The following is a 12,031-nucleotide window of genomic DNA, read 5'->3' as shown; positions in this document are numbered from 1 at the left end:
TAAGTGAATGCCCACTTCTATGCCAAGTACTCTACCAGCTATTTTTTTCAGCCAGCCTCATTTAGTGTGGACATTACAAGAAAACCACAGGGGAGGTTAACTATTGTCTCTATCTGAGCCATCAATAAACTCATGCTCAGAAAAGTAAGTGTTTGTCTCAAGGTGACAGAGCAGGAAGAGGTAGAACCAGAAAAGAAGAGATCTTACCAGGGGACTGCTGCCTCCCATCAGCCTGAGGACCATTTGACACACAGAATGCTAACCCTACAGTGGGGTGGAAAAAAAAAAAAAAAAGCAATCCTTACATTATAGTCTCAGCTTATGGACTGGCTTTTATTTATTTTTATTTTTTTATTAAATTATTATCTGTGTACATATACCATTGCCCCCCCCATACATGCCCTCCCTCCCCAGAGTTTTGTGTCCATTGGTTGTACTTATATGCATGTGTACAAGTCCTTTGATTGATCTCTTATCTTCCCCAGATCTCCCAACCCTCCCCGCTGTAATTTGACAGTCTGCTTGTTGCTTTACTGTCTCTATGCTGAGTGAAATAAGCCAGTCCATGAAAGAGAAATACCACATGACCTCACTCATTTATGGATAATAAAGAACATTATAAACTGATGAACCAAAAGATAGATATGGACTGGCCTTTAGATGAGCAAATTCAAGCACTAGCTGACAGTCTTCTTGTAGTGGTGTATAACCTTGTGTTTCCCAAATTTATTTGACCAGGAATTCTTTTTGAGCAATGTCTATTAACATTCTTGTTGTAGGTTGAATTGTATCCTCCCTCCAAAGAAGTCCTAACCCCCGGTACCTTAGAACATGATCTTATTTGGAAATAGGATTTGGGGGGATGAAGTTAGTTTAGCTAAAATGAAGTCGTACTGGAGGAGGTGGGCCCTTAATCCAATATGACTAATGATCTTATTTGAAGAGGAGTGGAACACACAGAGAGTAGACAGCCACATGACACCAGAGGCAGCGATTAGAGCATCTGCAAGCCCAGGAATACTGAGGACTACCTTCAAGCACCAGAAGCTAAAAGAAGCAAGCAAGAGTCTCCCCTAGAACAGTCACGGAGAACATGGCCCTGCCAACACCTGGATTTCAGACTTGTAACCCTCAGAACTGTAAGACAATAAACTTCTGCTGCTTTACGCTACCCAGTTGGTGGTACTCTGTTACAGAAGCCACAGGAAACAAAACCAGTATTCTATGCAGCAACCCATGAATGTTTATCTGGCCGTGTGAAAATGGGCAGGTTCTCTAATCCCTCTGTGCCTCAGCTTTCTCATTTGTAAGAGGGGGATGATAACATCTATTCAATGTGGTCATTCTAAAGTTTAAGTAAGGCAATATTTGTAAATGTTTAGAAAAGTGTCTGGGACATTTAGTAAGTGTCCATAAATGTTTGTGATTTCTCATTTTCAAAGAGTCTCCATTATTCTGGGGCTGATCCATTTTTAAATATATATATACTAGTATATTTTTTATTTCAGAGAGGAAGGAAAAGGGAGAGGGAGATAGAAACATCAATGATGAGGGAGAATCATTAATTGGCTGCCTTCTGCACGCCCCCTACTGAAGATCAAGCTCACAACCCAAGCATGTGTCCACCAGGATTGAACCATGGCCTGTTTCATAGGTTGACAATCAACCACTGAGCCACATTTTTATAAAACATGAAAAGAATTACTTAAAGCACAGATGCACCAAAGCATACATTTTCACATGTGTATTTTAGTTTTAAGGTACCAAACATCAGTTCATAGGATATTTACAAACTAAGGTAATCATCAAACAGATTGACAGGGAAATTATCTTTGCACAAAATGTGGGGCTGATTCTTTTCAATGATAAATTCAACAAAGATTATAGAAATAATCATAGGACTAGATTTTTTACTAGTTCCCACTCCTCATTACATTAGCAGTTTTTGGCTGCAATCAATAAGAACAAACTCTGACTAACATAGGCAAAAAAAAAAAAAAAAGTGTGAAGTTGCTAACTTATTCAAAGAAAAAATACTCAGGTCTTTGTGTGTGTGTGTGTGTGTGTGTGTGTGTGTGTGTGTGTGTTTTAATCTTTATGTTGAAAGTATTATGTATGTCCCCCCCCCCCCCATAACCCTCTCTAGCCTGCCCCCCGCCCCATGCCTCAGGCCTTCACCACCTTATTATCTGTATCCATGGGTTATGCATATAGAAATACAAAGAAGACTCAGGTCTTTGAAAGGACAGAAATCAGGGCAGCTGTGGGGTTCCAGGAAGAAAGAACTAGTAGGTGGTGTCTTTGAGACACAAACTAAGAGACTTTCAGTGGTTTCTAGGCTCTACAATAATTTCCAGGGACCCCACCTTTGATGAGACTAGACTGCCTCAGTGCTTCCCTCTCAGCCATCTGGACAGTGCCTGGTGGAGGTGGGCTCATCCCCCAAAGGAAAATCAGGGCATGTTTAATAGTAGACGAGTGACAGGCCCTTGCATAGGCAACACCCCAAAAAATTCAGGGACAGGAAGGTCTGTTCTTGAGATTTTCTAACAGCCTCCTGACTTACTCTCCTCCTTTCTTCCAACTCTGTGTCTAACCAGCAGTCACTGCCCCTCTACTTTCCACTTTTCATTTTAGGCTCGTGTAGATTACGTAACTATAGATGGCTCGCCGTCCACTTCTCGTGCCAAAATTAGTTGGGAATTATTAGAAAGCTGGGGGCATAGGAGTGGAAAAAATAAAAATTAGATGGTAAAAAATATATAAAAAAGGATGGTTACCCTGTCTTCACTGAAACAAATATTTTGCATTGTCTGTATTTTTACAGGCAATGGAAACAGTTCATAGATTTACCAAGTCTCGTTTCATGGCTAAATTTACTTCATTTTGTTTCTTTAGCCAAGTGACTTCCAAACTGTAACGTTTTCTCTCTTTGCCCAATTATGACCAGAGGTCGTAAAGAACCCTTACTCCAAAATGTCACATTTCTAGGATGCCTACAGTATAAAAGCAACCCTCTGTGTTGCCAACAAGTCCAAGTAGCTTCTTGAGTGGCTTCATCAGTTGAACATTAGCAGGGATGAATCAGAGGCGACACTCCTGCTTCTCCTCCAGCCACGGGTCACCATGCCTGCTTAGCAACACCTAGTGGTCAGTAGAGGGAACTGTCTGAATGAGCGACGTATTTAGGACTTTCACAAGAGTTGAAGCAAATGCTCTCCCCCAATGTCAGGTCCCGTCTCCAGATCAGATAATTAGAACCTCTTTGAATATCTTTTTTTAATTTATGTGTGTCTAGGCTTACTTTTTTAAATCTCTTTCTGTCCTACTTCTAATTCTCCACATTAGATCAATACTTTGGAAACATTCTTATAGTACATTTTATTGGTGTAAGGAAAATGTAAGACTTTAGAATAAGCAGAAAAAGATTACTGAGAGAGGAAACAGAGAGGGCCGGAGACCGGGATGCCAGGACACAGGCTTTATTGAAGAGAAAAGTACCACTGCCGGCTGCTTCCAGAGAGAGAGAGGAAGAGAGTGAGGGCTAGGATAAAAGCACCTTTTAAGGGGAGGAAAGAGAGGGGACGGGGCTTAGGGCACTCAGCAGACGCTGATTGGTGGTTTCATGTAAGGCACGTGATTAGGGACCTAGGGACTTAGGAATGGGGGGAGGAGGGAGGGGGCCTAGGGTATTTGGCAGGTGTTGATTGGTGGTTCAGTGCTCAGGAACGTCCAGCTGCAGGTGGAGTTTACATCATTCTCCGTCCATCGGTTGGAGGAAGGAAGGATCTATCAATTACTGCATATCTCCAGTGGAAAATTATGCTTCATTTACAGGTTATTTGATTCTATGGAGTTTGTGTTTGTCTTTATATTTGAATTATTTTACATCTCCGTAAATTCTGTCTGATGGAGGTTCAACAGACTCTAGTCCACTCTACTACCCCACCCAGAAAGAAAAAAAAAAGGTTTTGCCTATCTATAAATTGATTTTAACAATTCTTTCACTCCATATAAACTTGTCTTTGACTTCTCCTTCTCCATTGTATTTTATGTGAATTGTGATTTTATTTTTAGAATATAATAAAAAGCATTCAATAGAAATGAATGGGAAAAGCAGGACACAAACCAGTTGGAGACTTTGTGTGCTATTTTTTAAACAGTAGGACACAGATCTTTGATTAGGCTGAAAAGGTGACGAGTCCTGTGATGATCTAGGTGTTGTGAACTTGTCAAGTTTTTAGTAAGATCGTGTTTAATAATGGTCCACGAATGTTTCACTCATAACAGGTATAGAGTGCTGGAGATTTTATGCTATCGCTTTGGTGTCTAAATAAGAGATAAATGGCATTTACCAATGCCAACGTGTCCCCTGCTCTGGTGTAGCTTTAGCACCCTGAAGGCTTCAGAAGACTAAGCACAGCTTTTCCCATCAGCACTTCTGCTCTGCAACAAGGCACGTGCCCCCAGTGTAGACATAAGCGCTCTAGGAGTCAGGCATCCTCAGCCTGGATCCCCCGACCGCTGGGGGTATCACTGCTACGGTGGCCACATGGGCTGCAAGAGAGAATCATAAGGAGGGCCAATAGGAGAAATCCACAGGAACTGACAGGACCATGTCCATGAGTCCACGGAGTCACATGTACACAGATAATAATTTAATTTAAAAAATGTAAAAGAAAAAGAAAAAACAAAAACAAAAAAACAAAATACAAAGGGAACCAGGAACGAGGGCCAGAGCTCCCACCACAGAATGTATGTGTGGAGCTCAAGAAATAGCATGTGCAGCCCTAGCTGGTTTGGCTCAGTGGATAGAGCGTCAGCCTGTGGACTCAAGGGTCCCAGGTTCGATTCCAGTCAAGGGCATGTACCTTGGTTGCGGGCACATCCCCAGTGGGGGGTATGCAAGAGGCAGCTGATCGATGTTTCTCTCTCATCAATGTTTCGCTCCCTTCCTCTCTGTAAAAAATCAATAAAGTATATTTTAAAAAAAGAAAGAAAGAAAGAAAGAAAGAAAGAAAGAAAGAAAGAAAGAAAGAAAGAAAGAAAGAAAGAAAGAAGAGAAATGGCCTGTGCAACTGCTGTAGGGAGGCAAGATTTCTCCCTAGGCTTTCAGGGCCAGGGGCCACACAGGTTCCATATCTATATCGTGGCCACTGGGTACCAAGGGCATCTTCACTCTTCAACTTGTTCAGTCCAGTTCTTTCCTAAAATGGGCCTCTGCAGATACAGCTGCTTGGAGTTCCAGTTGTCATCCATCCTTCTTACATTTCCCGCCCACGTCTAGATGAGCCCAGTGGCATCATGTGTAGCTGAGGTCACTGCAGAGAGTTTTAAATAAGCTAGCTGAAAAGCTACTGATATCATCCGCTCAGAGCTGTTATTCCTAAATCAGCACAACGTATTCTCCGCAGCAGCAAATGTCCTCGCTGATTCCTGCCTGACTATCCAGGACACAGTGGGGGACCAGAGCTGGGGGCGGGGCCAGAGCTTGGGGGGTACCAGGAGCTAGGGAGATCACAGGCCCTCTAGCAGCCAACCTACCATGAAAGGAGAAAGGAATTGCTTCCCAAACAGAATTTAAACCAAATGAAATATCAGATAGTAACTTGGTTCTGAAAATATTTAAACACTTTAGTGTTTAGAAACGTGTGTATATTTCATTCTGATTCAAACAGACTTCCCATTTCTTTAAAAGACACCTTAGTCTCATTTACAGGGGAAAAAGTTAAATTTGGGGGTTTATTTTAATATTTATCAAATAACTCTTGGAGGGGAAACTAGGCCAGATACTACTGGCCCACACCTCCAACACCTCTATTCTGCAATTCTACGAAATGAATAGGATTCAGTCACATTTGGTTTGTTTGCTTTTTTTTTAATTGTTGGGTCTTTTTCAAGGCCTTAGTTTCCAAGATATTAAAAGCAATAGCAGCCTTAGCCGGTTTTGGCTCAGTGAATGGAGCATCGGCCTGTGGAACAAAGGGTCCCGGGTTTGATTCTGGTCAAGGCTTCCAGTCAAGGGCACGTACCTTGGTTGCAAGCTCCTTCCCTGCCCCGCACTGGTCAGGCACTTGTGGGAGACAACCAATTGATGTGTTTCTCTCACATGGATATTTCTCTCTGTCTTTCCCTCTCTCTTCCACTCTCTCTGAAAATCAATGGAAAAATACCTTAGAATGAGGATTTAAAAACACAACAACTCTGTCTTTTTTTTTTTTTTTTTTTTTTTAATATATTTTTTTGCTTTTTTTACAGAGCGGAAGGGAGAGGGATAGAGAGTTAGAAACATCGATCAGATCAGCTGCCTCTTGCACACCCCCTACTGGGGATGTGCCTGCAACCCAGATACATGCCCTTGACCAGAATTGAACCTGAGACCATTCAGTCCGCAGACCGATGCTCTAGCCACTGAGCCAAACCGGTTTCGGCACAACTCTCTGTCTTAATGCAGAAATAAAACATAGAAGAAATACACACTGATATTTAAAATTCTCAGATGAATATCCTTTAAGCAGTCCTCCATGTAAATCTTCTTTCCTTTTTCTTTATTGTTTAAGGTATTACAAATGTATCCTTATCCCCCCTCTCCCCATTCCCCCCACTCATACCCTCATCCTCACCCCATTGTCTGCATCCATCGTTTATGCTTATATGCATGCATACAAGTCCTTTGGTTGATCTCTTCCCCTTACCTTTACCCTCCCCTACCTTCCCTCTGAGGTTTGAGCATCTGATCCATGCTTCTCTGTGTAAATCATCTTTTATCACAGTTGAGCAACACAAAGTTTGAGGTTGCAGTCTTTAGCAAAACCCAAAAGTATGTATATTCTAGGTTACCAATTAAAGTAGATAGATAAGTTCTGAAATATTATCAAGTTGTTATTCAATAAATCATGGTGGTGTAATGGATAGCATATAGAAAAAAAATAAATTTTAGATTCTATATCTCACACTTTGTATCAAAATTAATTTCAGGTAGATAATAAATGTACCGTATTTTTCGGACCATAAGACGCACTTTTTCCCCCCCAGAAGTGGGGGGAAAAAGTCCCTGCGTCTTATGGTCCAAATATAGCCTACACATATACTTTAAAAAAAAAGTTTTTTTATTTGCCCGGCTCTGTGTGGTCTCTGTGTGCTTGCCCAGCTCTAAAATGGTTCTAAATGCTGCTGTTTACTTTACAGGGTTGATTACATGTGTTTATGACTGTGATGTTGGGTTTTAATGCACAGAAAATATTTTAGGACACTATTTGTTTCAGAATCTTTTTTTCTTCATTTCCCTTCTCTAAAAACTGGTGCGTCTTATGGTCCGGAGCGTCTTATGGTCCGAAAAATACGGTAAATATTAAAAATTATATCAGGAAAATCCTATCAGAAAACATAATATAAAATTATTTTTATAATCCCAGAATGGAGATGTCCTAATAAATTAAATTCCATGAAAGTAAAAAATAGTGTATTAGAAAAACACCACAAAGCAAAAAGCTAAATTTCAAATTGAAATAAAATATTTATTACATATTTCAGGCAAAAGGTTTATTTTTTTAATGCAATAAGAATTTATACAAGAAAATAGAATCACAAAAGAAAATGAGTAAAGGACATGAATTAATAGTTCTCAGAAAAGGGGGGTAAGTGATTTTAAAGTTATGAAAAAATGTGTAAACCCATTCATAATAAAAGGAATCACAAAGGAATGATGAGATCCTATCCTTTACATATCAGATGGCTCAGACTCCAGACTTATGCACCCTATGTCGACAAAGGTGTAGGTAGGAAACAGGCACATCGTTGGTGGGAGTATAAAGTTGAGCAAACTCTACAGAAAGAAATTTGATTATATATATCAAAATTACAAAAAGTGCATGTTCTTTGATGCAGCAAATCTGCTCCTGAGCAAGAATCCTCTGGATATACTTACCTGTGTACAAATGATAAATATACAAGGACTCCCCTCGCTGTGGTATAAAGGAGCATCTTCGGTCATCTCTCGTTCTTTCTCCTTTATTGGTCATCATCGCATTTACCAATACTGTCCTTAGGGCATACTTACTGGTTTTGTCTGTCACCCCTCAAGAGAGTGCATGTATGTGAGTAAAGAGAGAGCAGCAGTTCCACTTGGGGAGGTAATCCTGGATTTGCCTTCTCACAGCACCACTTCCTTGCATAAATGTAGACAACTGCATACCACAAATGGGTTACATGTCTTGCTTACTGGGAGAGCAATGAATTGGCATGCACACCTTGGGTCTACATAACTAGAATCATATAAAGTGACAGGTAGAGAACTAGGACAGTACATTCTCTGTTTCAAGATGAATCCCATATACTTTGACCTCATTCATGAAAACTATGTTGGCACTCCCCGTGCAAAGTTGCTGGATCTCCAATGAGAACAAAGATGTGTTGCATGCTGTTTTCCTCAGTCTTTCTCTGTCTATAGAGTAAACTTAGGGTGAGACTCAGTCTCATTGGGTCCTACTAATTGGATTTTCAGTCTGAACCTGTAAGTACTGCTGATGTCAGGGCAATGCACCCCAAAGACGGACTGCATCCCCAGCACTAGAATGGGCCTGGCATTTATTAGGAGCTCTACAAATAATGTTAAGTGATAAATTAATAGGTGAATGCATATTGTTAAGTGATTAAGAGCAAGGTGCACAATGGTAGCACTGCATGTTACCATTTGTGTAAAATAACATTGCTCTATTTGCACAGGCTAACTCCGATAGAATGCACAAGTAATTCGCACCTCAACAGATGAATATATCATTTCTGTATTGGTGGCTATAGAATTTATTTTTAAAGCTAGAACACAGATCTTTCTCAGAAAACAATTATGGGCTGCTCTATTATATGTGTAAATATTTGATTAGTCAAGGTTGAATATCATAATGTTTTTATATTATAATAAAGATTTTTGAACTGGAAAATTATTAAAGCGGGCATTAATGGGAGATCTTCATTATCTATTTGCTTCCAGCGGTATAGTGTTCTAGGTGCTCTAAGGGGCATGCCACACACACACACACACACACACCCTGAATAGGAGCAGAAGCTGGGTGTGGTGTGCAGTAGATAATCAGGCCAGATTGTTTTTGCGATTTTGTGAAATCTCACTCTCTAAAATAAGGACCAAGCAGTCACAGCAGCAGTTACATGCGTTGGGCAGAGTTTCTCTCAGCCACATGGTAAGTGCAGAACCCACGGTCTCACAGTTCTACTTTGCCTGAGTTTCACTGTTTGAAAATAGTTGTTATGTAATAACTATTTTGTAGAATTGCAAAAACAACCTGTCCTGATTATCTATTGCACACCACACCTAGATTCTATCTAATCCCCCCAAAACAGAGAGGTTGGAAAATAATATAGCAAAAGTACTTATTCTAGTCCTCTCAGGTCTCACAGTTCTACATTGCCTGAGTTTCACTGTTTGAAAATAGTTGTTATGTAAGTTTTGTTCATTTTGCTAGTTGTTTATCACAAAGTGGAAATTCTTGTTGCCGTTAAGCTTTCATGCAAGGAAAAAGTACAGGTCAATTTTATTCTTTATAACTTATCAAAGAGAAATATACCCAAGATCAACTTAAATGGTACCGTAGTCATTTTAAACACACACAAACAACAATTCTTACCTTTTAAAGATTCTGTTCAAACCTTTATGCCCATGGACACAGACAACAATGTAATGAGGGCAAAGGGGAGGGCAGGAATGAGTAAAGGGGGAAAATAGGGAACATCTATTATAGTGTCAGCAATAAAAAAATATTTATGGATCCAGTGACAATTTCTGGGACGTGTGGCAAAAAAATACAGGTGAGGATGAAATATATGTACATTTTAAAAATATATATTTTATTGATTTTTTACAGAGAGGAAGAGAGAGGGATAGAGAGTTAGAAACATCGATGAGAGCGAATCACCCATCAGCTGCCTCTTGCACACCCCCTACTGGGGATGTGCCCTCAACCAAGATACATGCCTTGAACCCGGGACCTTTCAGTCCTAAGGCTGATGCTCTATCCACTGAGCCAAACTGGTTTCAGCTATATGTACATATTGATGTATATACAAAGATATATATCTTTGTGTGTATGTGCAAAGTGTCCCCTCGGGAGTTCAACTGGGAGACCAGGAGTTCAACGGCTCGCTATGACATGTGCTGACCACCAGGGGGTGACACAGAACTAAGGAAGACCCTGGCCAGCAGCCAGCAGCAGGGAAGGAAGGCCTCAGCCGGCCCCTGATTGCCGGCCAGGGGGACCCTACCTGGGTACAAATTTTGTGCACCAGGCCTCTAGTATGTGTGTGTGTGTGTATATATATATATATATATATATATTTATACATGTCACAAATTCATAATTATTGAAGTTAGGTAATGAGTACTAAAAATATTCTAGTAAATTTTTTACTAAATTAAAAAATGATAATTTACTAAATTTAACTTACTAAACATTTTTTATAGTAAAAGGTTTTCTGAAATCAATTCTAAGAATCTGTTTTTCTTTCTTCTTTTTTGTTGTCAATTTTATTTTTATTTTTTAATTTTTTTAATTTTTTTTATTAAGGTATTATATGTGTACATATCTTATCATTGCCCCCCCACCTCACTCCCATACATGCCCTCACCCCCCAGTGTTTTGTGTCCATTGGTTATGCTTCTATGCATGCATACAAGTTGTTTGGTTGATCTCTTATCTCCCCCAGCTCTTCCTAACTTTCACACTGTAATTTGACAGTCTGTTTGATACTTTACTGTATTTATATTTTTTATACAGATATACAAATATATCTCTGTATATATATTTTTTATCAGTTTATAATGTTCTTTATTATCCATAAATAAGTAAGATCATGTGGTATTTTTCTTTCATTGACTGCCTTAATTCACTTAGCATAATGTTCACCAATTCCATCCAGGTTGCTGCAAATAGTAAGAATTCCTTCTTTTTTTGCAGCATAGTATTCCATTGTATATATGTACCATAGTTTTCTGATCCAGTCATCTGTTGATGAGCACCTAGGTTAGGCAAAGTTTTTTAGATACAAAGCAAATTCATAATGCATAAGAAAAACAAATTGATGAGTTGGAATTCTTTAAAATTAACAACTCCTGCTCCTCCAAAGGTATCACTAAGAAAATGAAAGGACAGATTGGAAGAAAATATTGTTTCTAAATCTTAGCTATTGTAAATTGTGCTGCTATGAACATAGGGGTGCATATATCCTTTCTGGTTGGTGTTCTAAGAATCTGTTTTAATGCCACTTCTGCCGATGATCTGAGAGCAGATGTTTGAGGCAGAGAGGGCAGAACATGGAGGCATGTGGCACAGAAAAGACACTGAAGGGAAGGGAAACTGAAAAGCCAACGGCAATCTTCAACTGCTGCATCTTATCAGTTCAGATGACTGTCTCCCCATCACCCGGATACCAGGACCTGGCACCAGGCTGACCACGTGCTGAGAGAAACTCTGCCCAACACATGTAACTGCTGCCGTGACTGCCTGGTCCTTATTTTAGAGAGTGAGATTTCACAAAATCGCAAAAACAATCTGTCCTATCACTAACGCCTGCTAAATAGAACCTGGATCACCATGGTAACAGCAAAGGCAGGCAGTGGGGAGAGATATGTTCTTTGCCAGAGCAATAAAAAAGCAGGTGAAAAGGAAACGTTAGAGGAAGCATCCTATCCTTCCCACAGGATCCAGTTCAGATTCTGTTTGTCTCCTCTCAATCCCCCGGGTTCCCTCTATCTAGCTATGTTTATAAAAAACCTAGTCCATGCATCCAAGGCAGGAAAAATTCTCTCCATTTTGTAGAAGGGAAAAGTGGGGCTCAGAGAGACTAAGAAACTCTCTAAAATCTATTAAGTGCCAAAGCTAAGAGTGAAACCCAGGTTCACCTAGTGCCAAGGCCCAGGTTCTCTTACCTCTGATCCTGCATTTAGCATTTGCAAGTGCTCATTCAGACATTACCCATGTAAGCCTGCATGTCATCACTTATAAATACATGGACAATGTCA

The sequence above is a fragment of the Pipistrellus kuhlii genome, unplaced genomic scaffold, assembly GCF_014108245.1.
Source record: "Pipistrellus kuhlii isolate mPipKuh1 unplaced genomic scaffold, mPipKuh1.p scaffold_m20_p_13, whole genome shotgun sequence".
Taxonomy (NCBI): domain Eukaryota; kingdom Metazoa; phylum Chordata; class Mammalia; order Chiroptera; family Vespertilionidae; genus Pipistrellus; species Pipistrellus kuhlii.
Note: the sequence above shows the minus strand (reverse complement) of the source record.